General features: G+C 43.6%; 1 protein-coding gene across 1 annotated transcript in view; it reads right to left on the bottom strand.

The window, feature by feature from the left end:
* Window positions 1-24,794, bottom strand: part of LOC115637062 — a 151,920-nt gene that overhangs the window by 14,797 nt on the left and 112,329 nt on the right. The gene's annotated exons all lie outside the window — the stretch shown is intronic.

Genomic DNA, 24,794 nt, shown 5'->3' with positions numbered 1-24,794 from the left:
CATTTCCTGTGGGAACTCAGAGAGAACTTCACATTTGGGTTTGCTGCATGTGCTCACACATTGTGTCATCTTTGAATCAGACCATTCTGTAACACGTCCCCATGCAGACAGAAGGCCTCATCTTTTACAGTCAGAACCAGTGTTGGGAATTGTAAACCCATCTCCTTTCTGCCTTGATACAGGTTTAACAACCTGAGCAAGAACTTTAATATTGACATAGAATGTTTAATGTTTAAACAGTAACGTTGGCTGGCACAGCTGTGGAGCATTGCCCCACCATATGCAGGATCCAAGTCTGAATATCACTCCCAGCCTTTCCATACCAAGGCCAGCCAGGGACGGATGTTGATGCTCTCAAGGAGAGAGAGGGAATGTTTAATAGCAGGGCCAGCAAGTCTCCTTTACAATAAAGAAAAAAACAGATGTTCAGCTGAAAAATCATAGCTCTGCTTACAGGCCACTTTGTGTCCAAAGACATGGGCTGATGAGAGTCTGCTTCTACTCAACACTGGGGTGAAATTCAGCCCTGCACAGAGGGCCAGCACAAGCCCTGGTTTATGAACAATAAGCGATGCAGCAAGCAGACAGAGTTGCAGGAAAGTGATCTTTATTAAGCATGCCTAGAGGCCAGCGATATACGCTGAGAGGTGTCTGGGAACAGCCTGGCCCAGGTTGCACTCCTGAGTCTCTAGCGATGCACCAAACTAAGTTCCCCCTGAAATCTGACCTCCTTTCTCCAGTTCCACTCATCATACCACAAGGGCTATGTACCATTTAAGATCCGCTTGCATCCTCAAAACAGAGCTGAGCGTCAGTGGAATTGAAGAAGTGTGCTGACCTTGTGCTGAGACTCTGATTACTGAGAAGGGCTATCAGAAATGTGCCACATGGCAAATGTCAGAGGGCTCCATTCTGTAAAGAACCATTGGACAGAAATTTCATGAAAAATTTTAATTTGGCCTGGGATAAAATGCCAAAAACTTTTGCCTGAAATTTCATTTAAAACATTTGTCACTCTCCCATGGCTCTACTCACAGCTCTGCTCTCCTGGCTAGGGTCTAGGGATCCTCTCCTACCTGTTCCTCTAGCCTCACTCCCAGTAACACATCCACTCCAGGCAATAAGCTTGAAAGCCAGCTCCTCCTTGACAACAGTTCTACTTTTGATTGCAAAGCCAGTTTTGAGACCAGAGGGCTCTGAGATGGCTAGCTGGCTCAGAACTGCTGATGTTAATTTAATATTTTCTTGAGAGAAACGCTTCTCTTCGTGGGTCTAGTCCGGAGATAGGCTGAGAACCTGGAGCTTCCAATGCCATGGAAGTTACTAGTGCCCAGCGCCTCCAAGGATTGGCCCCTGATTGTGCTTTCAGGGAACTATAGTGTAGTTTTCTTCCAAAAGTGTCCAAAGGGCTCGGAAGAAGAGGCCTGATCATATAGGTTGCTGAGCACCTCCTGAGAGCTGTTGAGGGCCCTTAACTACTCCTCAAGAAAACCATTAACCCTGGACGACAGAATGGACAATACCCTGGCTGATTACTGCAGCCCACATGAGATTTTCCAATGCAGACATTGTCTGTTTTATGAATGCCCTTCTCACAGGAACTGGGCAACGTACCAGTTACATGCATACAGGAATTTAATATTGCACCTTAAGAACCCCGGAGCCTAGAGAATTGGCAGGCTGCAGAACGGGAGGGATTTGGGCACTATAGCAACATGATTTAATAAATAGCAGGGTGCGAAAAGGAAGAATGACGCAAAAGACACAAGAGGACAGGTTCTTATCTCAGTTACACCAGTGCAAGCCAAGAGTAAATCTACTGAGTTTAGTGGACTTACTTGGGATTTATACCAGGGTAGCTGAGTTCAGAATCTGACTCAAGCAATTCAAGAGGGATACAAGAAGGATGAGATGTGACCAGGGACATGTTCTTTTTAAAAAGCTTATTTTATTGATTGTCAAGATGCTGGTCTTGTCTGTGACTGTTGTAGAGATGCCATGCTATACAGATTCTGTGCACCAGCCTTTGATTGCTTAGGAGTTGAACAACAATTTCTTTTATAAGGTCAAACTCCAGTGGAAGAGTGAGGCTCCTGGAACGGACCTGTAATAAAATAATCAGCTGGATTTATGCACTAGCAATATGGTGCAGGCTTCCTAATCAGTTGTGGAACTTGCCCCCATTGCAAATTAGGCTGTATAACAGACCCAGGCCAGTGGGGTACAGGAGTCTAGTAGAGGGCAAATATACTGATCACTGGGTGAGTAGTTTTCTGTTCCCTGAGTGACCAGAGCAGGGTTTGCACTAGAGTAATCAGGAACCTGCTAGAACCAATTAAGGCAGACAGGCTGATCAGAACACCTGCAGCCAATCAAGGGAGGCTAATCAGGGCACCTGGGTTTTAAAAGGAGCTCTCTCTAGTCAGATGGGGAGGAGCCAGAGGAGAGGAAGTGTGTGTGAGGAGCTGGGAGCAAGAGGCACAAGGAGCTGAAGGTGAAAGGGTGTGGTGCTGGAGGACTAAGGAGTACAAGCGTGATCAGACACCAGGAGGAAGGTCCTGTGGTGAGGATAAAGAAGGTGTTTGGAGGAGGCCATGGGGAAGTAGCCCAGGGAGTTGTAGCTGTCATGCAGCTGTTACAGGAGGCACTATAGACAGCTGCAAATCCACAGGGCCCTGGGCTGGAACCCGGAGTAGAGGGTGGGCCTGGGTTCCCCCCAAACCTCCCCACTCCTGATCAGACACAGGAGAAGTTGACTGAGACTGTGGGGAAGATCACTGAGGTGAGCAAATCTGCCAATATGTGCAGGACCCACCAAAGTAGAGGAGGAACTTTGTCACAGCTGGAATTTTAAAATGAGCATAGGGAAGTTAGGCACCCAGTTCCCACTGCATGTCAATGGGATTTGGGCACCTAATTGCCTTAAGCCCCTTTCACTATGCCAGCCTTAAACTCTCTGGTCCTGATTCTGAACTCCATTGCATCTATATAAATCTAGAATAGCTCCACTGATCCCCCTGATTTACCCTGGTGTAACTGAGATCAGCATCTCACCAGCTGAGATATTGTTCTCAATCTGATATTTGGCGAATTTATGAGCATAAACCCTATAATCATTAGTGGTCGCCTAGTGGCAGATTCTCAGGCTTGAGACCTCTGTGTTTGATTCCTCGCGTTTAATATTAGTTACATAAATTCAGGATTCTTCACACTGGACCATAACCCTCTGCAGCCCTAGCAAAATCTTATGGCTCATTTAGTCATCTCTTTTCCTGGCTTCCTATTTTGTAAAGTGCTTTGGGAGCGTTTATAGGTACAATTCACTGACTGACAGGATTCTTGTTCAACACTCGCCAGCTTTTCCTGTAGCTCCACCATTTAGCCTAACTAATCTTGCGTCCTCCTTAAAAATGCCCTTAGCTCACTTCGGAATCCAGAGCTGTTCAAGTCTGAACCTGTTTCTTGGATGCCTGATGGAATCTGGAGTGATGTCAGCAACAGGCTGGTAGAGTAAGTCAGGAGGCTTCTCCCGTGGCTTGGCTCCTTGCAGTTTCAGGGCAGGAAAGAGAAACATTCAACTGCTTTCAGTATCAAACTTTTGATTAGCACCAATTTCCTGATAGCCGTATTACAGAGATCCCAGTGCAATCCTTTCAGCAGGCTGCCAAAGGCAAACAGATTGGTACTGGATAGATAGATATCACTCCAAAGTTAGACCCCATCTTGGGATTGCGAGGTACGCACAGAACATGCCATGGCTGAAAATTAAGACACTTCAGAATGACACACGGGGCCACATTTTCCTAGTCTTAAATAAGCTGCCGTTTTTGCAGTTTTATTTTTGCCAGCACAAATAGTTGCAGACACAAAACTGCTCCCACAGTCCTTTCTGGCCTCAGCTAAGGTCATTTAATGTCGACTCACCTGAGAGGCAGGCACCATCAGGTAACAGAAACCCATCTGACATTGGTTATTGCTCCATATAATGGTGGATTCAGTTTTGCAACCATATTTACAAACACCAGACTGACCACAGAGACCAGCCTTTGAAAATCTGAACCACGCTGCTCTCACTTTTCTTATGTGCGTGGAGTGAAGTCCTACAAACTGAAGTGCTCTATTTACCCAGCATGGCCAGTAGCAATGGGGGCTTCTCTGCACTGCCTCAGGTTTGCACCTTAACCCTGACCCAGAGGGACCACTTCCAGTGCCCAAGTCAATCTATGGCTTCTTGTCTGAGACAGCTAATTACGGCATCAATTAGCATCACTTGTGGGAGGCACCCTTTGTAAAATGAATGCCCACCCAGAATTAGACTGACCAGAAACTAATTTCACACAGGACACTAGCCATCCATAAGAGAGAACAATGATTCAGTCACAGTCAACCTGGGGTGGATTTGAACCAACGACCCCTGGGTGAAAGCTCTGCATCCATGAGCCACCGATTCCTCCATGCGGTCAAATCTTATAAATCCTCATTTTAAAATATTCCTTGTCCTTGTGAGCTTTTTCCAGACAGGGCCTATTTTTACTACTACCCCTCCTAGGGATCAGCTCCCAGGCACTGGAGATTAGTCACTTCATGGAAAGGTGCATGCACATGCTGTGAATCATCCCTGACTCAAATTGTGTTAATCTCACATATGGTTTGTTCACTACAGATTAAAACGGAAGAACTTGTGCTCGATGCTTCTGCATCTCATAAAGGGGAGCACCCAAAGGGCTGGTTAGTTCTCACTTAACCTCTGACAGTTACAACTGCGGCCTTGAATGTCCTCGCCAAGACCAACACATGCAGCGCTGGGACAATGATTAACTTCATAGTCTGTGTTCATAAAGGTGGGGTCTGGTTGCTTTCCATGCGGTATTTCTCAGTGGCTTGTGCCTAGTTGTATAAATAGGGCTGGGCAAAGCTGTTCAGCTCCAGTAAGAACTTGAGTTGACCCCTCGAACTGAATCCGTTTTGAGAGCCAGTAAAGTTCTAATCATTTTCTGCCCCCTCCCCATTTTGTCTGCACTCCTGTACTTCTTGTTCTGACTGAAACTGGGAATGCAGGTGCTGAACTAGCTCAAGGAAGGCTGTTCTCATCAGAGCTGAACCCCCAAAATTCTACTCAAGCATCATCCAGATCCAGTGAGTCTGAGCTGGTTCAGGGTTGGAAGGATGGCCTAGCAGCTCAGGTGCTAGCCTAGAACTTGGCAGAGCAGGTTCAATTTCCTGCTCTGCCACAGACTTTCAGTTTGACCTTGGGCAAGTCACTTAGTCTTTCTCTCTGTCTCAGCACTTGATCAGTAAAATGGGGCTATGAGAACTTCCCTACCTGATGGGGATGTTGTAAGGATAAATATATTTAAGACTGTGAGGAACTCACAGATCCCAAAGCGATGAGCACCATATAAGCACTTAAGAGAGAGAGACTCAAATTCTACTTAAGTCCTCAAAGTATGGTTCAAATGGGACTTAAAATCTGACCCGCTGCACAGGGGAAAGTTTCACCCTAAATTTGTGCTTGAAACCATAAATAGGCTCCGGTTCATTCCAAGCCTGGGCCTGTGTTTGCCAAACATTTTGCAAGCCTCAGTGACGCTGGTTCGAATTTTGTGTTCTCAACGAAGTCTAAAACCGAGACAGTTCATCCAGCTTTGGCTTTCACTGCAGATGTTTTGCAAGGCTCTAGTTAGGTGGCCATACTGATGATTATTAATCATGTTTATTACAGTAATGCCTAGGGACCAACCAAGAACAGGGCCCCATTGTGCTAGGTACTATGCAAATACGTAGTAAGACACACTCCTGCCTCAGAAAGCTTGCAATCTAAGGGCATGGCTACACCTGTGAGTTAGGGCACACGGGGCTGCTTTAATGCACTCTAACTCATGACACGTCCACACTGGCAAGGCATGTAGAGAGCTCTGACTCCGCAGCTGGAGCGCTCCAGGTACTCCACCTTGGCGAGTGGAATAACGTTTGACATGCCTCCGCTGGAGCGCTGTGGCACCAATGTGGACACCCTGGTCAGTTAATGCGCTCTGATCGGCCTCCAGAAGTGTCCCACAATGCCTGTTCTAGCCACTCTGGTCATCAGTTTGAGCTCTACTGCCCTGCCTTCAGGTGACCAGCCATCAGACCCACCCTTTAAATTCTCTGGGAATTTTGAAAATCCCCTTCCTGTTTGCTCAGCCAGGCGTGAAGTGCTCTCAGCGAATCTTTCCAGGTGACCGTGCCTCCACGCGCCAGGCAATCGCCAGTATGGAGCAATGGCGAGGTGCTGGACCCCATCAGTGTTTGAGAGGAGGAAGCTGTCCACTCTCAGCTGCGCTCCAGCCACAGGAATTATGATACCTTTGGGCAGATATCAAGGGACATGATGAAAAGAGGTTGTGACCGGGACGCTCTGCAGTACAGGGTTAAAGTGAAGGAGCTGTGGAACGCCTACCACAAAGCCCACGAGGCAAACAGCTGCTCCGGTGCTGTTTCCACAACCTGCCATTTTTACAAAGAGCTGGATGCAATACTTGGAGGCGACTCCACCTCCACTCCAAGGACACTTCAGAGCCCATGGGAGGAGGAGGAACAAAGCGGGAGCGAGGGTGCGGAGGAGGAGGAAGACACCCTGGCATCTCTACATACATGCAGCCAGGAGCTGTTCTCAAGCCAGGAGGAAGGTAGCCAGTTGCAGCGGCCGGTGGTTGGGGAAGGACAAACACCAGAGGAGGTTCCTGGTAAGTGGCTTTTATTTTGGGAAGGAAGTTATTTGGTGTGGGCTTTTGGGGCGAGGAGGGTTAGGGCTGCAGGCAGTTCCATGCCTGAGTGAATCTTTCACCCTTCCCTTCACAACTGTTATGGAGGGTACAGCACGTGGATATAACCACGGAGATGCTGTCATTGGCCAGGTCCAGCTTCCCATACAGAGAGCACCAGTGGCCCTTTAAATGGCTAAAAGCACACTCCACAGTCATTCTGCACTGGCTCAGCCTGTTGTTGAACCATTCCTTGCTGCTGTCAAGGCTCCCTGTGTAAGATTTCATAACCCATGGCATTAAAGGGTAAGTGGGGTCTCCAAGGATCACAATGGACATTTCAACTTCCCCTACGGTGATCTTCTGGTCTGGGAAAAATGTCCTGGCTTGCAACTTCCTGAACAGGCTAGTGTTACAAAAGATGCGTGTCATGCACCTTTCCGGGCCAGCCTGCGTTAATGTCAATGAAATGTCCACAGTGATCCACAAGTGCCCGGAGAACCATAGAGAAATTGCTCTTCCGATTAATGTACTTGGAGGCTAGGTGGGCTGCCTCTCCGCAGTTAGGGAAACCCATTTGTGCAAAGCCAGCCACAATGTCATGCATGTTACTCAGAGTCATGGTTCTTCTGAGCAGGATGTGATTAACGGCCCTGCAAACTTGCATCAACATGATTCCAACGGTCGACTTCCCCACTCCAAACTGGTTAGCGACTGATCAGTAGCCGTCTGGAGTTGCCAGCTTCCAGATTGCAATAGCCACCCGCTTCTCCACCGGCAGGGCAGCTCTCAGTCGCGTGTCCTTGCACTGCAGGGTGGGGGCGAGCTCCTCACACAGTCCCACGAAAGTGGCTTTTCTCATACAAAATTTCTGCAGCCACTGCTCATCATCCCAAACTTGCATGACGATGTGATCCCACCACTCAGTGCTTGTTTCCTGAGCCAAAAAGCGCCGTTCCATGGTGCTGAGCACGTCCATGAATGCCACAAGCAATCTCATGTCGTATGCATTACTTGAGTCGATATCATCTTCGGAGTCCTCACAGTCACTTTGAATCTTAAGGAATAACTTGACTGCCAAACGTGATGTGCTGGCGAGACTCGGTAGCATATTCCTCAGCAGCTTGGGCTCCATTCCCGCAGACCAAAAGAGAAGACAGAGCATGCAGTACAAAAAACATTGAAAGATGGCACCAATTGTGGACAGAAGCAGAAGGATGCTGGGATGCGAACCTATGCATCACAGGGCATTGGGACAGGACCCAGAATGCCCCGCACCCTTCCAACAAGCCACAGTGCCAGAATGGGAAGAGGTGCTCTGTGGGATAGCTGCCCAAAATGCACCTTTCCCAATGCCGCTGCAAGTGCCGCAAATGTGGACACACCAGTGCGCTGGCTGCTGTCAGTGTGGACACACTGCAGCGCTTTCCCTACTGCACTCTACGAAGGCTGGTTTAGCTCAAAGCTCTCTACGTTTGCAAGTGCAACCATGCCCTAATTAGTCAAGACAGATCCAGGGTAGGGTAATGAGATCGAATGCCTGGGGAAAGGCCTTGAGCTGTGAACCCATTACCACCTGTGTGCTCTAGTCCAGACACAAGTTACTAGGCCCCTGTGCTATTCAGTTGTAGCAGAAAACTGCAATAACAGAGTTAAAAACAGGGCTGCATGTTACTGACTTTGTTTACCATACAAACACAGCTGCCTTAGAGGTTTCCAGACTATTTGCTTGTAATGTTGTTTTTAAATACTGTAATCTAGATACAATTCCTGTGTTGTTGAAAAGAATGCTTCTAAAATGACTTTTTTAGGACCTATTCTAAACGAGAAAAAGGCCAGAGAAAAGTCAACAGAGCCCAAATAATCACAAGTCATTAACTCATCCTAGTGTTCTAGGGTTACCTTATTCCAGGGGCAGTAAACCCTTCTTCCCCCCTTCCATTTGTTTATCCAGCTTTTGGGAGGAGCCACGCACAGATAGTGAATAATGAGTTGGGCTAGCAACAGGAATGGGTGTGTTTAAAGTGGATGTTTGGTGTGCAAATAGAATTAGCAATCCAGATGAAGCTATTCCTCCCTGGAGTGTTTGCTTAGCCTCTCCCTTGCCCTGGCCTGGTGTAATGGGTTAATAGAGTCCGTTAAACCATTTACCTTTGGAGATGTGGGTTCAAATATGGCTTTGATCTCAAGTGAAATGCTTTGGTCTCAGCCAAGCCCCAAGGCGTTTGTTTATAGTTTATATCTTTATGTATTATAATGTATACAATTTAATATTAGAGGGGGAGATTTTCAAAAGTGCCTATAGGATTGAGGAGCACGTCTCCATGAAAGTCGGTGGGATTTGTGCACCTAAATCCTTTAAGCACTTCTGAATATCTTTCTTGGGTTCTGCTCTCTGTTGTCCAGAGGTCTATTTAGTATTACTATTTTATCACAATTTGGCCTGTATGTCCTCCCAAACTCCATTCAGGTACTATCATCAGTGTATCCTCCAATGGATTGTACAAGGCATACACCGCTCACCAGGGTCAATCTGCAGCCTAGGGACTCCCAGGTGATGATAGGATCATCAACCACTTAGGGCGGGGATGGATTGCTTGTGTCATGGCTACTTCTGATACTCACATGTTGCATTGGATGGAGCATGAACCCTTTTGTGCTGGCAGCCTGAGCATGCTGTGGGATCATGACATCTCTCCCTTGATTACATCTCTGGTTGGGAACATCCCTTCTTCTTTTAATACAGGAAGCTGGCCTCTGCTAGGCCTCTGCCTTGCTGCACTCCAGCCACTGTTCTGCTGTCTCCCTGTGCTCTCTGCACATGGGTGCATGCACATGCGTGCGCGCACACACACACACAAAATACCTTTTTCCAGTCCAATGGGAGAGAAAACACCCTCCAGCTGACATAGAGCATAGATCCTTGGGGTGTAATAAATAACCCAGGCTTGATCCCTCCAATGAATTTCTTTTTTCTCTCCTGGAGAAGTATCCCTCAACCTCCCCATAACAACCCACTGAAGACAAGAATTCAGGTTCCTTTAAAAGTGTTGATTTGCCAGAGTCAACCAGCAGAAATCACCATAGAAACATTGCCTCTTCCAGAAGTTATACTGACATACCTGCATCCTCCCACTTCATCCTGGCTTGGCAATAAGGTTTAGATATCCCACCACCCACAAAATATATACACACCTTCCCTTAGCTTGGGCCATCAGTAGAGATATGTGCCTCTTTATCTGGGAAGCAGAGAAATACAGCTGAGAAAAGAGGGTATAATTCATTAAGTAGTTTCTCCTACATTAAAACCCATTCCGTCAGCCAAAACATATATCCAGAGTTCCCACCAAATCTAAATGTCCTGAACTTTGTGCTTGCCTCTGTTTAGATTACAGCAGCGGTGCCAGGAGCAGCTTGTTAAATGTACCGGCTTGGGAGCTGACTCCACCTCTTCCCGCCTCACCCAAAATACATTGATAAAGGGAAAATAAAAGGACTTTTCCCCAGAGGAAGGTTAATTAAGAAGCTTCAGCACAGACTTCGGGTTGACGTCATGAGGATTCAAGGAGGCGGGAAAAAAATCACATGGACAGTAGTGAAAAAAGCCCTAATCTTTTGTTGATTGTGCTGTCATGCCCACTTGATGGTGCTCTGAAGGGATTTTAATATAGTAGGCTTGTCTCCTTTATTGTTTCCTTATGATATATATATATATAAAGAAGGCCTGGAAGTTTGAAGGAGTTGAGGGTGTTTTTTCCCATCGAAATCTTAGGTGTGTCAAGTCTGCTCTTCCCTGATTTTGCTAGATGACCTCTTACCTTAAGAATCTCGGAGCATGCTTTTTGTGAGTTCTAACATTTACATTGTAAGGGTGGGAAGTGCTGAATTTCAATAAAGACAGGGCGACGGGCACATTTCAGCGGCGGCGGCAATTTGGCGGCAGCTTCTATGTTCAGCTGTCCGCAGCAATGCAGCTTCTCTCTTCTGGCTGAATACAGAACTGCTGCCGAATTACCGCCGCCGTGGAAATGCGCGTGCCGCCCTAACGGCACACGGACTGCCTCCACTGTCCGTGGTGGCAATTTGGCACGCTGCTTGGGACGATGAAAACAGTAGAGCCGGCCCTGGTCCTCAGTAAACGGTGAATAGCCAATTATGCAAAGAACATTATGGAATCACAATCCTGTAATTCCACAGGATGGAGCTAATCATTTCATTTACGTGAATCATGGAACATTAAGTGAGCCAAAGATTTTCAATTGTACAAGAAGGTTAGGAATTCTCCAAGCATCCCTAGGGCATATATCAGTTACCTGCCATAATACTATTTCTTCTGTTTTAATTATTGAATTTTATTTTGGGACAGTCAAGATGTCCAGTGAAAAGTCAAACACTGGAGCTATCAGAGAAATCTCAACTATTTGTTGTAGAGAAATTTGCAAAATATCCATTTTTTTTTCAAAATTTCCAGCAAAACTTTTAAATTTTTTGATGAAAAACATTTTGGCAGGTGATGGGAGGGGGGTCACAAACATGTTCAGTAAAAAAAAGAGCCAACAATTTGACTAAAACATGATTTTTTTTTTAAACTGACAAATGTTTGGGTTTCAATTTATTGTCAAAAAAGCAAAAAAAAACTGTTCAAAATGAAAATATTCCACAAAAATGTCATCTTGGTGAGGAAAGCCAGTTTTTGTTGAAAAAATATTTTCATAAAAAAACAAATTTCCATTAGTGCACTCAAAGTCTGCAATTAGGAAGCAAGAATTTTTACCCAGCAACTAAGAATTTGACATCCTGATAGAACTTGAGATCCTGCACCTACAACTTTCACTGTAGCCAAACAATTTATTTTTGCCATGTCTGCTCTGCCCCATCTCTGTCACTAAGAGTTGCTGATGCTTAATTCACCTCAGGAGAGGCCCTTATAAATTGGCAGGACAAATGTCACAGGTAGGATGTCTCCAGCAGGTTATGGTTTATGATTTGAAAACATTAGAAGTGAAATCCTGGCCCCATTGAAGTTAATGAGACTTTTCACATTGACTTCAATGGGGCCAAACCCTAGGTCTGTTAGAAGTTATATAGGAGGATGCATTTGACGATTAACCTGCTAACTGCAGCTTGTTTCTAAAGGCCTGTAATGCATCTGCAGAGTTTATAGCAAAAAGCATTACAGGAGCTTGTTTTCTGACTGTCACAGGATTCTGAGTACATCAGATGCAGAAATGTTTACAGCCGTGCAAGGCCTTGCAGAAGAGACAAGGCAGAAAATAGGACACTTTTGATTGGAGCTACGAATACAACTCAAAACTACAAGCTTGAAGAGAGGACCTATCAGACCCCAGCGCATGTGGATTATTATGTTTGCTGGCTCGAAAAGAAGAATGGCATTTGCTACCATAGCCAAAATACAGAGGCAATCAAAGCTAGTGGGCAAAGCCATCCCTGCTATAATGCCCATTGAACATAGGTGAGTTTCAGCAATGAACAGGGCCAAAGGAATTTCCAATAGGAAGGATCTAAGATTTTCCTTCCAAAACAACAATCCCCTTTGATGCAGCTGCACATTTCAGAATGGTTTCTGTCTCCTGTTAAGTGAGATGGAAAACGTGGGCATAAACAGCAGCTTATTTTACCTGCTGTTTCCTTGCAATAAGTCCTTGAGCAACAACGTAAGGTATAATTACACCAGCGAGATGACTTCAGTTTGTTCCTTGTGTGGGCACAGGCTGTTCTACCAGAGCTCCACCTTCCCACCGTCTGCTATTCAAACTCAGATAATCCATCTGGTGGGACTGTGTTTGCTTCCTCTGTCTCACCTATCAATCAAGGGAAAGTAGATGTTTTGCTGAAAAGCGGAAGCCTTTCTTTCAGAAGGAGATTTTTTGAGTCTCTCTTGTCTGGACTGAGTGACGAATATATTTTTATCTCCTACGATACTGCATTTATCACTCAAGCAACACTCCCCTCGACTTATTTCTGATTGCAGAAACAGGAGTCATAATGATTATGTTGCAGTGTATAAGAAAAAAATTTGTGCTGGAAGTGTATAAGGGGAGTGCCCAGTGGTGTTCGTATGCTCCCGGTAAAGAGTGTTAGGCGTGTTTTTTCTGTGCAAAGATTTTCTCTCTTTGCTGGAATTATTATACAAATCTGCATCTTGTAAACTGCAGTATCTATTTCATTAGAAAAAATCTAGGGGATTTTACTCTTTAGGCAAATAAACTTTAAAGCCCCAGAGCTCAACACAGACTAAATTTTAATGTATATTTGCATTCTCTCCCTCCGCACCTCACCCTCATCAGTCCCACCCTTCTTTGTCATGTGAATTTGATGAATCCAGGTGAAAATGGATGAGGCACACAGATTACACAAAAGTTGGTCCTCCAGGTGTAAAGCTGTATTTACAAGTCAAAGTGACATTACTTTGATGTCGCTACAGACTTGATTTTAAACAGATAAAGCTGCATAAACTAACATCTGTCTGCCTGTGCTTATCAAAACCATGTTGTTGTTTCTTTGTACCTTGGTGCTGTCTACACTCTGAAAATCTGTCTTCTTGTAGAAGCCAGTTAAAATACAGCTAATTAGCATGATTTTGGTGTACCATTCAGCCCCATGAACCCTTCAGGATAGAACTATTACTTTAAGCTCACGACCTGGAAAAGTCCACTCTTAAGCTCTGTTTGAGAACACAATTAAAACAGAGTTCTGACCCATCTGTACTATAAAACCACGTTTTTAACCTCAGCAGATGCTACAATGGTGTAATTGGCTCATACAAGTTGGTAGCTTTTCATAGGGCAGACGGCACCAAAGTTACATTTGTTTCAATGAAAGCTTCTATTTAAAAGCTTTCCAAATGGGACATCTTATTTGGATCATTCATAAAGCTGAGGTACACACAAGTGAGCATCGAATTACAGCATTGTTTGTCTGTGAAAGGATTTGTTGGCTCACCTAGAATTTTCAGTCACTCCCATTTCTTTAAATCCTGAATGACATGGTTATTTACTCAGTTGCCCACTATTAATTTCTATATGGTCCATCATTCCTTGGGGCAATAAGGGCTATCTCAGTCATTAGTGGAGAAGTGCTCATCCTGTGCCATGGCCCTGCATTCTGCACAGTACCTTAATGCCACCTAAGCAGCAGGGCGGGTGCAAGGATGTTTCGCCCCACCCCCTCAAGGCCCCTCCCTGCCCTGAGGCACCCCCCCACTGCAGCAGCTCCTCCCCTCCGCCCTGAGGCAGCTCCCTGCCCAAGCTCACCTCTGCTCCACCTCCTCCCTGAGCGCACTGTCACGGCTCCACTTCTCCCGCCTCCCAGGCTTGTGGCGCCAATCAGCTGTTTGGCGCGGCGAGCCTGGGAGGGAGAGAAGCAGAGCAGGGCTGCATGCTCATAGGAGGAGGCAGAGCAGAGGTGAGCTGGAGAATTCCCCTGTGTGCCGCCCCTCCCCTTACTTGCTGCAGGAGCCCCTCCCCGTGCCCCCTGCCCCAGTTCCCTCTGCCTAAATGCTGACAATGACCAGGGCAGCCAAAGATCCAGCCGCCGCAGTTGCTGCCGAAGGACCCGAAATGCCGCCCCCCAAATGCTAGCACCCTAAGCAACCACCTAGGTCACCTAATGGATTGCGCTGGCCCTGTAAGCAGGAAGTGCTTGTACTCGGTTGAGCCTGCTGATTGGGTGAGGTGATGACTGCCATTGGAGAGGAGGATTCCTGTAGGGCTTGTATGTGTCCAGTCATGAAGCTGTCAAAAGACAGGGAGCATGAAGCAATCAGGAGCAAAAGGCTGAGCTTGTAAATTCTGTGGGTTGGAACAGCAGCTTCTGGAAAGGAAGCTGGGTTATCTGTGACTCAGTGCTGAAAGATTCAGCAAAACAGAAGAAACGCTCCTCTGAATCCCAAATGTTTCTGACCACTTGGCTCTGTGCCACTTAAAGTCCTGCCCCGGCTACGGTCGGCCACTAGGGCATCTATAAAACTCTCTGCTGTCCGGAAGCTGTGGATCAGATCCTGCAGTCCTTCCTCATTCCACACTAGCATTAAAGTCACAAATACTGGCTTCACAGGGAGTTTTGCCTATTGAAGGAGTAAGCTAAGAGTACCAGATTTTCTCTCACCACAAAGCAGTGGTGTTAAACATCAGTTTGGTTTTGGAACCTCAGACATTATGTCCTGTAGGGAGATGTTTTGCATCAGGGAACTGATCCAAAGCCAACTGAAGACAATGAAATACGCCTTTGACTTTAGCCAACTTTGGATCTGGCCTCATGGGCACTATTTTTGCTACAGAACTGAATCAGGTAACACACGATGCAGACCCTAACTTTATGCTCAGTGTAGACAAGGAAATGTCATTTTCAATATCATCTCAGCTACTGGGACCAGGATTCAGCCTTGTGTTCATAAATAAGTAACTGGCAGCCTTTCTGGAAGATATGCATTAGTCAAACACAAGTTATTGGGCTCAATAGAGGGATAACTGGGTGAAATGTTACTGGCCTGTTTTATAGGGGAGGTCAGAGTAGATGATCTAGTGGTCTCCTTTGGCCTTAAACTGTATGAATCTGTTTGACTTCTTGAACCTCCTGATACAGCAAGTCAAAGCAACAGAGGCATCAGCACCTCTGGCCTGGATTCATCACAGTGAATTTACATATCAGTGGAACACAGATTTCTTCAGAAAGTTTCCTTTTAGTCATGCACAAAATCCACATTGCTTAAAAATAAATACAATTCAGAACTGGTGGGAGAGTCAATTGGTTTTTTTTATTACATATGCAATGAGAGGTTTTGAAATAAAGATCCACATTAAAAGGCAGCATTACAGCAAGGTCAATAATGTAAATACATAATAAATATGCACATGTACAATAACAGCCAATGCAATAATTTTTTCTTGGTAGAATCAGGATAAACAATCTTTGTGAGAACACATTTATTCCAAGCATGTGGTTTTTGGTGATAAAACAGTTACTAAATATTGGCAGTTAGAATACGCAACCCATCATAGCAAACAGGGTAATTAATGGTAATGGAGTGGTGAGCTAAGCTTTATGACTGCAATTAAACCTTCCCTCTCCTTTCCTCCTTTTATCGCAATCCTTACGGTACTTCTCTTGCGCACCCACCCTTTAAACTAGCTGGTCAAGATACCAAACAAGATTTTCACTAGTAATATACCCAAGAACACTTTTTGCTGAAAGATAGGTTAGTTTCTTATAGGCAATTAGCAAAGAGCTATGTCAGTGAAATGGCAAATTTGCTTCAATTCAAGGAATATTTTCTACTTCAAAGAAGCTTGAGTGCCATGTTGAGAGGCTAGATCAGGACCGGAGGGAAGGAAAAACAGAATGGATCCTATTAAAAGAAGGTTTGGCTTGAGTGAAATCCAGTGGGTAAGTGCTGGACGGTTGAATGGTCAGACAGGGTGTATAGAGGGCAGAGACAAGAGTTCACTTGAAGTTCAAAAGGTAGCACATTTAAAATGGATGCATACAGTCTATGCAACATATAATTAATCTCTTGGTGGGATATTACTGAGAGAAACAGTTTATTAAGATTAAAAAAAAGGATTAGAATATGCAGAAGAGTATCAGCAATTACACAAAAACATCTGTGCAAATTCTACTTACCCAGAACGAGTCATTTTTTAAGGAGAAATAAAATATATACTTTTTTCAGTATCATTGTCACCACCATGGCAATTGTGGGCTAGATAGATTTTGTACCTGGCAAACTTTCATGACAATTTAGCAAGTTTGCATTAATATAAAAATTGAGAGTTCTCATACTTCTGGGCATAAGATGATCCATTACTGTGGTCATGAAGAAATTCCTCCTCATACCTGTCCACTGAATAATATTGCACAATTAGGTATATTGTTTTAGGGAGTTAATAATCTGGCATTGGCTCTTGTAGGCAGGATACCATATAAGATGGACCATTTGCTTTTCTTTGTATGGCAATTACTATGTGCCCATCCTTAACAATTAGCAATAAACACTGCTAGTGGGCCTTATGGTAGAGTGGGTAAATGCACTCTCTTTTCATTTACAGACAGGGACCCAGCGTAAGCATTTCTGTGGTCACATGTGAAACAGAACTTGATTATCTCAGTCCAGTGCGAATGTTGTTTTTCTCAGTTGGCTGTGCAATTTGCATCCTCAAAATATACTTGAAAATAAATTGCCAGCACACAAATCACAGTACTTGCATACCTAAATATGTTGGTACCTGCAAAGTTTTGTGCCTGCAGTTCATTGTGGCATCAGAAAAGTACCACACAATTTGGCACAACTAGCCTATTTGTTACCAGAGACGAGTGGACAGGAGAAGATGGTGTTTTGTATTAGATTAGTTCGGTGTCAGAAGTCTGCTTCAGAAGAGCTGCACGAGGAACTGTATAGAGAAACTAACTATGCTTTTCTAACCAGTGCCACTAGTCTTTTATGAGGCTTCAGATTCCACAATCCTGCCGTTGATTTTTTAAAGCAATATGACCTGCTAAGAAGCAGGCTGCAAAGACCATCCCTTCTTTAAAAAAGAAAACTTGCAGTTCTTTTGAACCACCTTTCTAGTTGAGTTTAAAAATTAAATATCTCCTTCTTTAAAGTTACAATGTGGTAACAAAATCCATTGGCCTCTTGAAGTTTTTTTGCTGATTTAACAAATAATTTCCAAATAAAGGCAGCTACATGAAACCATGAACAATCTCAGATGACAAAATGGCCCAAGTTCACTCAGAGAAGTGATTTTTGTTTGACTAGGCAGGGCAATGAAATGGAAACACAGCTTCCCTTGTTTTTAAAAGCCCTCAATAGAGTTCTTTTTGTTAAATGTCTAACCAGGTCTGTCCTTCAGAGGAGGAAAAATTTTAAGGTCAGAGAGGACAGCCTCCTGCTGTAATTGTCTTAGGAGACTGTTTTAGTTTCCAACCATGCTTTTTACCAAAAGGTCAGTACAAATTCAGGACAGATCCTGATCTCATGTAAACAGGCATAGCTCCATTGAAGTCAATGATGCTATGCTGATTTATACTAGCTGAGAATACGGCCTGAATGGTCCTTTTGGCAAACATTTTTTCAGCATGAGTTATTTTCTTCCTTTGTTTCAAATTCTTTAATCAAATGATTGCACTGATTATTTTCATCCTAATTTAAAATTAAAAAATTACAGTCTATGGTGCCCATTTTTCCAGGCTGTGGTGCACATTTGCAGAATTACACGAGCTGCAGGTAGCAACTAAAATCTCAGTCTTCTCTTTGATGCAGTGAAATGGCTTGTGGATCAATGCAGATGAACATCCAATCAACAAAATAATCTTTCCATACCTATGTGATAGGGACGTGCAAGCTCATATTCACTTGTACTTTTTCCTTATTGCCTTTTTATATCTCTGCAAGCTTTACAGCACAGGCCTACGTGTAATAAAGGCAGACATTGAACCAATACACTTGAATGGGCTTTTAAAACACACCCAGACTCCAGTGCAAAGGCCCAGAGTTCAGACTTTGCTGGCTGCACTGACATAACCATGATCAAACTTTTTCTCTGTATTTCTGTCAAGGCGAAGATTTAGCCAATGCGATGGACGGCATTACCAGACAGTATTAGACGAAAATAGCTAGATCTAACTTTGTCTGGTAAGACATCAATCAGCAGGCACTCAGGCTAGAGGAAATGCAATCATCATTAGTGGGGCGGTTGCAGAATTCACGGACTATAAAAGCAAAGGGAGGAGGGGCTCAGGGCCCCACAGGTAGTTTTGTAATTAACTTGTAAATATTTAACTTTGACTTGTTTGTTGATAAAAGAGCATTTTTTAAATAAAAGCCAACTGCTTCCAGGTTACTGGTATGTGGATTTCACCACTCCCAAGACAATGTAAAGGACCTGAACTCACTTCAAGATAATCACTGTGGCCACAGCAACCATTGAGTTGGGAAATTTCCCACTATGACTGACCCTTGTGCAGGTTTTCTGTCAGTAACTACAGTCAGAGTGCTACTGTGGAGTACTGAGGCCCAGATCCTCAGAGGTATTTAGGCTCCTACCTCCGGTTGATTTCAACAGAGGCTCTGGGCCTGAATTATGTCATTCTTCTCACAACATGGTGGTGGCAATCCCACTGGTCGCCATTGCCTCGTCTTGTCTAGTGCTCCTGTCAGTTCCAGTAATGGTGGGAATCTTTTCAGGAGAAAAGCCTAGTGTGGACAAGGGGCATAGATAGCTTTCACACCACTATAAATCAGTAAGGCCCCAGGAAATACACTGGTGTAAGCAAGAAAAAAATCAAGTCCAGATCATTTGGGGGAGAGGAATTTTCTTAGGCTCCCCAGGCCTTTCACAATAAATCACGCTAAATTCAACTCGCCTCCCCAGGAGAAGAATGAATGGTCACTTTCCTAGGTATAAATCATCTCTTTGAGGAATTGACCCGAGTCATATGCAGAAATACATTCTTTTAAATTGAACATTGCTGTGCACCTCCGTGGGTGCCTGATTACAGCCATCTCCATTTTGATTTACTGTCCCATCAATCCAAGCTCAGCACCCTTCAGAATGTGTTTTCAAAAGAGAGGATATATTGAAAGTGGCTTTGCTCGACAATTCATCTAGTTTAAATGCTAGTTAAAAGCCAATTTACAGAGTCACTCACATTTCACACCATTTCCTGAATCACTTTCAAACTGGTTAATAAGTAACACCATGGCTAATCACCAACAGATACTTTCTCCCTCCCTCATCCCCTTTATCTTAATTTTATTTTGCCGAGCGTGATACACCTGCAAAGGAAACCCCTTTCACCAAACAGTGCAGAAACTGTATTCATTCTAGCACAAAGGGACCTCAGCTTGACTAAACCGGTGTGCTTAAAGCAGGTACAATCGGCTGCTTTCAAGCTATGCAGATAAAAATTTGGATTGGTTTGAATTCACGTTGCCACACATGCAAATGTTTTAAAAAGCAATAGAAAGTTTAATTAAAAACTTTCCATTGTTCCTGTGTTCCATAACGGTTGTTTTTGGCATGGAGTCATGTGCCAAACCTATTGGGGAAGGGATGTAAGCCTCATGGCTGGCTCTCTATACTGGGTTAATTCCATCCTTGTGGCGAACGGCAGAGCAGAGCTGCGACTGGGAGCCTCCTCAGATAAGAATATCTTACTCCTAAACTCTCTCCCCCACTACAGAGTTGAACCTAAGTCACAAAGTTCACATTTAGATGGAACAGCAACAGAGTTAAGGGATGGTAACATCCATTGGCAAAATTTCCATTATTGGGATGGGCCAAACCAAAGCAAAGTTCCCAGGTTATGCAGACCTGGGATTTTGATTCAGCCACATCTCTAAACTTCATATGCTGAGTTATATGGTATCCTTCTGTCTTTAGTGGGCCCAATTTCCCACTCCATTACACCAATTTGACACCAGTGTAACTATTAATTTCAGTGTAAGGAGAGATTCAAGCAGAACATCTGTTTCAATGTATTTTTTCCCAGTTTATTGAAGCACTAAAAATGAAGGTCCTAGGTCTTGAGTTTCTGCTGTGAACTATGGAGTCTATTCTTAGTGTGTGTACGCAGCTCCAGTGGAACACTGGAGTTAGCTGGAACTCTAAATGCTGGGGATTGGTGAATTTTAATAGATAGGGCCAGATCCTCAGCTGTGGTAAATTGCATAGTTTCACAGACTTCAGTAAAATCAACCAGGAGTCCAGGGGCACCTTAAAGACTAACAGATTTATTTGAGCATAAGCTTTCGTGGGTAAAAAGCCTCACTTCTTCAGACTTCAGTGGTGATTTCTGACCTGCACTAGCTGAGGATCTGGCCAGTAAATTCAGTGTTTCTATTTGGTGACATGGAATTCTGAAATATAAATCCTGGTAATTAATTGATGATGTCTACCCTCTCTGAGCTGTGCACACAAGTGTCTGAAGTATGGACTTCCATTATAAAGATTAGAGAAGAAAGTAGTCAGGGAGACAGACAGGGACCGAGAACTGTTGCAGATAAAGATGAAGGGCCAATGTTTTCCCTCGAGCTACATGTGTGCAGATTCCATTGCAGTCGGTGAGAGTTGTGCATATCCTTATCTGAGGCTTGTTGTCCCTAATTAGACCCCAGTCCTGCAAGGACATGCCTTAAACTCATCCTTAGCTCTAAATATGACAGTGGGTCCATTTAGTTCAGTGTTTTAAGCATGCGAGTGTTTCCAGGATCAGGGCCATAGTGTATTCAGCAATATTTTCACCTTCTGGACTATGTTTACATCCGTACATCTCCCACTGATGCCAATGGGCCTGCACTGGGAAAGTGGATTTCCATGGTGCTATGATGATTCTTTGAATCACTGACTGTCCAGTCACACTGGCTAGTGAGTTTTTCAAAGTCTCTTTATTGCTATTGTGACGCACACAGCGAAGACCTCCAATCATTTTATTTTTCTTTTCAGCAAAAGAAATATTGTGCAGGCAGCAATAGTTGGAAAATGCAAATGAACTCACCCCTGGACAAGGCCCGCTCACTCCAAAATGCTGTGTAGACATACCTAATGAGGTCCAAATTCTGCCAAAAGGGTCCTTAGCTGCTATTCTTGTTCCCAGGAGTGATCTGCCAGTGCTCAGACTTGAAGCACTATCAACAGCAGCCATTCTCCAGCTCCCCCTGGGTAGGGCACAGTCTATTCATAGCTTAGGGTAGCAAACAAATCGCTCAGGCATGAGAGAGAGTGAAAGAGGGGCCACTCCCATTTCAGATGTGAGTAAGGACACAGCTCAGGTGGGGTGTCGTGAGTCATCCTTCAGAATATATAATCCTACAGCAGAAGAAGTATTCCCCTGCATCCCCCGCCCCTCCCTTCCAACCCCAACTGATTTTCTCATAAAGCAGCATGGTAGCCAGATTTCAAAACGGTTGCTCCCTTTGTTAAACAAAACCAGAATCCGCTTCTAATCAGAAACCTCATCTGTCCCTGAGTTGAATGGAATAACATATTTCTGTTCGAGTCACTACACAATTAAAATGAGTTTCTGGGAGGGAGCGGCTCCTTATATTCTACTTTGTTGTGTACAGTGGATGTGAGAGTTTAATAATTGTTCTTCAGTTAGATTAAACTGACTCATTTCTAAATGGTGTGATAGGAGGAATTAACCCACCTGCAACTGAAGTTTTTCTGGCCTCTAACAGGGACAGGTGACAGCAAAGGGGACTCCATGGCAGATTCAGCCACAGAGATAATTGAACTATAACTGTGGGTAGACAGACTTTTACAAGCAGCATCCTGCCCTTACCCCCTACCCCCATTACCGGTCAAGAATGGCAGGCTACAAACAAACCCTTCGGCATGATGGACAGGACAAGTGTGGTGTAATAGGCCTTGCCACTTTTGTGAGCTGTGAATGCATTATAGTGTCTCTGGTGGGAGATAATTGCATTTTTCTTCATTCTACTTCTGAAGCCCTAATTCTAATCATTGGGTTATTACACTAAAGACCAGTGTGAAGTTTAATTTTGTTGTTTTGCAAACTTCTCTAATTTGTTGCATGGAATAATTTCCTACAAAGCGTTTGAAATATTTATTTCAAATCAGAAATCAGAGATGTTGTGTCTATTGTTGATGTTCACTAGGCTTTTACAGAATCTTCAAAGACTTGTAACCTTCCAGAGTCTAATACCAATGCTAATGTCTTACCCTGCTTGTCCAAAGGTTCCACTTTTCCCTAAATCATGGTGCAAACTTGTTTCTGAAGCATTTCTTCTGAGGCACGTAGTGGTTTGGTTCACCCTTTAAACATCGTTACCAGACAGTGTTAGAGTTGATCCAAAAAATCCAGCACTGTCTAGTAAGATGTCCACAGAGGACCATAGTCTGTCCAGCACTCGGAGGAATGGAGCATCCATTAATGTTTCCATAGTCTTCAGAAAACTCACTTCTCATCAAAGCTAATGGAAATAGCTCAATAAACATTGCCCTAAATAAATAAGCAAGCATTTTAATGGTTTACTGTATAGCTGATGAGTTGAAGAAAACTTCTGGCAATAATGGAAAGTAGGAAAAAAATCTGTATTTTTGGAAACAAAAATATTTATCCAAGGATATGATCTAAAAATAAAAAGTTGGTATAATAATAGTCTAAAATAGAAACACATGGCAGTTTCTGTGTGCTACTTTGCGGTAATATAAAAGCAATAACTGCACCTTTTGTTACATTTTTCCCATCCTCTGAAGGTCAGTAAACAGTCCTAGTTTTCAACCTTCCCAGCTAGTAGAAAGACACACCAAAGTAACTAGTAGAGAAGGAGCTTCAAAGAATGAGAGTTAGCTTAACATTTTCTATAACTTCTGAGCTGGCATTCCTGGTGTAAATAGTTTACAAGACTAAATTTAAGATCATGGGATGAGGGTAACTTTGGGTCTTAAACAATGGTAAAAGTGACAGTAGACTCACCAGCGGAGTTAACATACTGCTAAGTAATGCCAAAGATGATAGTATCTCTCCTACTGATCATGTATTTGTCACCTTATAATAAAAAATTAGCATTTACTGTGTAACATATGCAAGGTGGATTATACTATAGTCCATAGTTACTCCATATCATGCATTCCTGATCAGTGGCCAGAGCATCATGTAGTTCTTAATGGGCTAGTGCAGTGGTTCTCAACCTTTTTTCATTTGTGGACCCCTACAAATATTCGAATGGAGGTGCAGAGCACTTTGGAAATCTTAGACATAGTCTACAGACCTCCAGGGGTCTGTGGATCCCAGGTTGAAAACCACTGGATAGTGGACAGGATACTGAACCATTACTCAAAAGATCTAGATTCTATTCCTGGCTCTTCCACTAACCTGTTCTGTGACCTTGGGTGAATCTTTCCTTCTGTTTCTCCTCCTGTTCTTTGTCTGTCTTGTCTCTTTAGACTGCAAGCTCTTTGGGCAGGGGCTATCTCACTATGTTTGTACAATGTCCAACACAACAGGGCTCTGATCTCAGGTGGGGTCTCTAGGCACTATTGTAATATAAATAATAATATTAATTTTAACACAAAGCTTGTCACAGATGTTTGACTGTCCAGCAGGGTACCTGCACCCATTGTGCATTGCATGAAATCTACACAGTGTCACCTTAGAATAACTTCCTGGAAATAACCAAACATTTCAGTTCAAATAGTTAAAATGAACAGCACACAGTATATGTGTGAGAGACCCTTATGGTTTTTTGTTGTTGTTGTTGCTGCTGCTGCTGCTTTTTGTAATGCTTAACACCTGCTAGGAGTGCTGAAACACCTGTCCATAATGCCATGTGTCAGATAAAAATATCTAACAGCAATTACACCTTCTCAAGGATAGCCTTGTAAATCATTATTTACAGTGCCTTTAATAACTGATAACTGAAGGAAGGAACAGACTTCCTGAATTGTTTCAGTTCTCAGTAAAAAGTCAAAAGACAAAAAAGGCATCTGGGAACTTCATTAGGCCTGGTTCTCACTCCCATTAAAACTCCTTTACACAGTTCTAGCAGCGTAAAAGGGGCTTTAAAGTAGGTGTAATGCTGTGTAATTAATTCCCACTTTAAAGCTACTCTATGCTGCCAGATTGCTGCAAAAGAGTTATAGGGTAAATGAGATCAGGCCCCTTCATGTTTTCCACCTTCCAATGTATTATATTACAAACATCTCCCAAAAAATGGAGAAATATTTAGAGAAAATTGTTTTTAAATGTTTGAGTGTCTTTTAAACATTGTGGATGGACCTAGGTGGTAGAGTTTTGATCCAGACACAAGATTTTGGTTCTAGCCCACAGCTAATAAAAACACCTGCTTGGCCAATTTCCACTGTTATAACATACTAATGTAGAAAGGAAGCAAGTTACTATCTATGAAATTTGCTGTGGCGAGAATGGACAGCAAACTACAAAAAGCAAAGCTCAAAAAGTTAAGGATGTTTAAGTTGACACTTCATAACAAGATGACTGCTCAGAATTCTTAAATCAGTTTTTACTAGCTGGAAAAAAATCATTTTCATTATGAAGCAAAGCTTG

Source organism: Gopherus evgoodei, chromosome 18 (genome assembly GCF_007399415.2).
Source record: "Gopherus evgoodei ecotype Sinaloan lineage chromosome 18, rGopEvg1_v1.p, whole genome shotgun sequence".
Lineage (NCBI taxonomy): Eukaryota > Metazoa > Chordata > Testudines > Testudinidae > Gopherus > Gopherus evgoodei.
This window is presented reverse-complemented; position numbering and strand designations above follow the sequence as displayed.